Source organism: Protobothrops mucrosquamatus, unplaced genomic scaffold (genome assembly GCF_001527695.2).
Source record: "Protobothrops mucrosquamatus isolate PMUCROS unplaced genomic scaffold, P.Mucros_1.0 scaffold4310, whole genome shotgun sequence".
In the NCBI taxonomy this organism is placed as follows: domain Eukaryota; kingdom Metazoa; phylum Chordata; class Lepidosauria; order Squamata; family Viperidae; genus Protobothrops; species Protobothrops mucrosquamatus.
In genome coordinates, this window is record NW_015390224.1 from 31,975 (window position 1) to 36,349 (window position 4,375).

A 4,375-nucleotide genomic window follows, 5' to 3' on the forward strand; every position below is an offset into this window, starting at 1 on the left:
GGAATAAATAAGCAACATGGCGACTGCTTTGGGAAGATGGTTACAGTTTATTGAAGAAGCAGAAAGATGGTTCTTGCAGGAAAGAGCAGAGGAGAGAAGGGCTGAGCACATGGGCAGTAGGTTTTTATACCCTCTCTAGCCTTTTGTTTGGAAGTTTCCTGTTCCTGTGGCATGAACTTTGAGGCTATTTCCTGTGTCATGTATTCTGACCTGAGCCTAGGTGTGCCTCTCTGGTATACTTGATGGTAATGGGTTAGTCCTATTATGTCCCAAAAGTCATATCCTGCTTCCCTGGGGCTGGGCTAATGACTTAGAGTTTGGGTGAGGTATGCAGATTTTCTCTTTGTCTTCTTGAGTTCTCTGGCTCCAACTTTCTGATGGTTTTACATCTGCATTTGTATAGGGCTGGCTCCTGCTTGGGGCAAAGAGATTTGAGGCCAGGATTGGTTTCTGGTTTTAAAAATTCTTTTGAGGAAAAATATATTTTTCTGCCCTTTTAATATTTCCTTCTCTGGGCTAACTTCCCTCAATACCATATAAACATATATTGTGTGGTTGCTTAGCAGATGCTGTCTGACATTATCATGGTCTGTTGCAGCATCCTCACTCATGCCATCATTCGGAAGAAGTATCTTGACCATGTTGGGCTGGAAAATCTATCTAAACAGGAGAAGGAACAGCTAAAACAACTGGTGGAGGAAGAACTGGTCCAGATGAAGGTGCTGATTTTAGGAGAGGAGAAAACATACGTGTTATACCTTGGTAAAGAATGAAATGAATCCATGTGTTTATAACTTTTTTTAATGTTATGCATCACAGGTTGATCAACCCTCAAGCAATGTAGAATTAAGGACTGAAGCCCAGGATTCCCTCAAATCTGGAGACCGCAAGAGACCCCTTCATATCTCTCATAGTTCGGAGGAAGAAATTAAAAACGAACAGGAGCATAAAAGGCAAAAGATTGAAAAGAAGTTAGGTAATTGTATTTTTATGTGATGGTGCTTAGCACGTACTATCCAGTATACCAATATTGTCTGAACTGGTAGAAGCTAAATATAAACTGGGCTTTAAAGTTATTTTCAAATTTTGGTAAATGTTCGTGAAAAATGGCTTTCCTATCTTTTTCTGCAGCTGTGAAAAAATCTACCGTGATATATGGTGTAATGAAAAGATACAGAAAGGATTACAGGCTGCAGGGACTTCCCCATGAGGAAGGACCACCACAGTTTTGAGGCTTTGACCTCTTACACTGAAGGGAAATGAAGAGAAACACCAGAGATATATGGTATCATGCATGGTGTGGAACATGTAGATATTTTTTTCTCTCTCTCACCTAGAGCTCAGGTTATCCACTAAAATTCAATCAAAGGGAATCTAGGACTAACAAAAGAACTTGATTGAATAGTTAATTTGCTACTATCAGAGATGGTGATGACTGCCAATTCAGATGATTTTAATGGAGAAATAGATTCATAGAGAACCAGACTGTTAGCCGTGGGGACTCTATGATACTGCATTACCACCAGTATGCAAAATTCTGGCTGCTGGTAAGTGGCAATAGACCAGGGCCATCCCATTCCAGCCGTACATACTTTTGTAAAGACTTATTGACTACTGTGTAGTGCTAGATTGGATTATTTATTATTTACTCATTGCATTTATAGTCTGCTTGAGCTCTTAACAGCCAAGGTGCCATAAATGGAGACCTTCTCTAATTTTATCCCCACAATAAAACCCCTGTAAGGTGGGTTGGACTGGGAGAGGATTTGGGTCTGCCCATTATAAAGGCATAATCAGAATCTGCAGTATACTGGCTTTCTGAGTATTCAAAAATAATAGGTCATTTTTGCAATGAAATTGCTGCTTTCTGAAGAGCGCAGTTCAGGGTGAAAGAACGGTAAGCTTTAATTTCTTTATGCCATTTATATCTACCCTGGGATTTCCGCATCCATCAACAAACAATCTGAAATTTCTTATCAAGTTTCCTATAGACAATAGCATGGCATTAATGTTCTATGCTTAACTAGAATAACCCTCAATTTACTTTTAAAAATCCATTATAAATGGAAGAAAAACAAAACTCTTTTAGTAAAGCAGCAATTGGTTTTTCATACTTTCCCTGAAAATTGTCCTCCCTAGTGAGAGTTGATCTCCTTTGAGGATCTCTCCATAATAGTATTTTGATGACAGATCGTGACAGGTACATTTTTCTGTGAGAAAGAGCTGATTTATAATTTCTTGGGATTTTTTACCAAAAGCATATGTTCTTTAGAAGGCATGCTTAAAAGGACCAGGATATGAAAAAAAAAAAAAACTTTTGTGGATTTGTAGTACATACAATAATTCACCGGGAACTTTAAAACATAATGGCTGCATACACATATACATACAACATGTTAAATTTGCTTAGTAATAACAGTAGTAATATTTAGTCTGTGTTTAAGACTAAGTGCAGTACATATAAATCAGGATAATAGCTGTAAGACTTTTTGTACTACAAAGTAATAAATAATTCCCACAACTTTAGTATAAACCTACTGTGAATAATAGGAGGCAAGATTTTTTTCTGGCTTCATAAAGATCCTGTGGGGAAAAAAGTGCTGTAAGACTTTTTCAGGCTTCTAGAGATCAGATTCCATACATAGTTGATGGAGTGGAGAGTAACAGCTAAGTGGGGGAAAGCCCTAAAACATCAGGTGATTCTAAAAAAGGAAATACTAATCAATCTTGATTACAGGTAATCCTTGACTTACAACCATTCATTTAGTGACCATTTGAAACAGCACTGAAAAAAGTGAAAGTTTTCATAATTAAAACTATTGCAGCATCCCCATGGTCACGTGATTCAGACGGTGGCTAACTGGCATATATTTATGATAGTTGCAGTGTCCTGAGGTCATGTGTGATCCCCTTTTGTGATCTTCTGATAAGCAAAGTCAACGAGGAAGCCAAATTCACCTTTACAACCATTTTACTAACTTAACAACTGCAGTGATTCACTTAAGAACTGTGGCAAGAAAGACCTTAAAGTGGAGCAAAACTCAGTGTCTTGTTTAGCAATAGAAATTCTGGGTTCAATTGTGGTTGTAAGTTGAGGATTACCTGTACCTTGTTTAGTTAGACCAGCGGTTCTCAACCTGTGGGTCGCAACCCCTTTGGAGGTCGAACAACCCTTTCACAGGGGTCGTCTAAGACCATCGGAAAACACATATTTCCGATGGTCTTAGGAACCGAGACACTGCCAAAGCTGCTGCCGCCACCTCAGGAACGCGCAGTGGACGAGCCAAGGAAAGGAACTGAATGAGAGGGGGCGTGCCCGCCTGCGTGTTTGTGTGTGCGTTTGTGTAGAGTCACTATTTTCAACTCCCAATATTACGAAGAAAAAAAAAAGGTTGACGTGAATAAAATGTGGTGGAAGACAAGCGCTCTGTGTGTGTGTGTGTGTGTGTGTGCGTGCGCGGTGTTAATCATATTCTTTCCCTCGTCACGCGCCTTGAGCCGCGACGCCAATAACCGTCTGCTCTCAGTTCGTGACGAGCGGGGCTCTTCTCTCTTTTTCCATCCCTGCTTCGAGCGAAACATTGAAAACCGTACGACACCAAGAGGCGCGCGTCCCGCTGGCAAGGCGGGCGCGTTTGCGCGCGTGCCGGTGTGGTTGAGTGAGGGAGTAAGTGCGCGCGCGCTGAGGCTTCTAGGCTAGGAGAGGGCCGTGCGAGCATCCCCCCTCTCCTCCCCCCGCCTTCTGTGTGAAGGGAGGTACCTTCTCAGGGGGGCGGGAGGGAGGAGGAGGGCGGCTGATGGCTTTTCTCATTTTTCATAGAGGCAGCTTATTATTGCAACATCTAAGAAACGATGATGGACAACATTTTCACAGGACTGACTTCTATGAATAAAAGCTACTCCTAGTTCATTATGGGGTTGGTGGTTCTCATGGACACATTAACAACCTGAAAGTTTGAAAATGGAGTTCCCTGTCTTTATTAAGTCATCACACACCTTTTTCATATCCAGATTTCTCTGCTGTGAATTAAAGGGCCATACTTAAATTAGGCTCTCTGGGAAATTTTGCTTTTAAGAAATTAGGATGTACTCATAATATTTATCTGCTAGCATGTCCTAATCATTTCAGTGGAATATCTAAATAATATTATCAGTAGGAGTGAATCCACTGTTTTTCCAACAAGATTGGAAATACTTTTATTTTTAATGTGATGGTGTAATAAATTCTAATCCAGGAACTCTCAGTTTCATTGCTTAATTTTCTTTCCATCTTACTGCTTATCTTCAAACCCAGTTTGTTTTTGTGATTAATCACTATGCTTTAATTATGTTCAATTTGTAACAATGAAAATACATCCTGCATATCAGATATTTA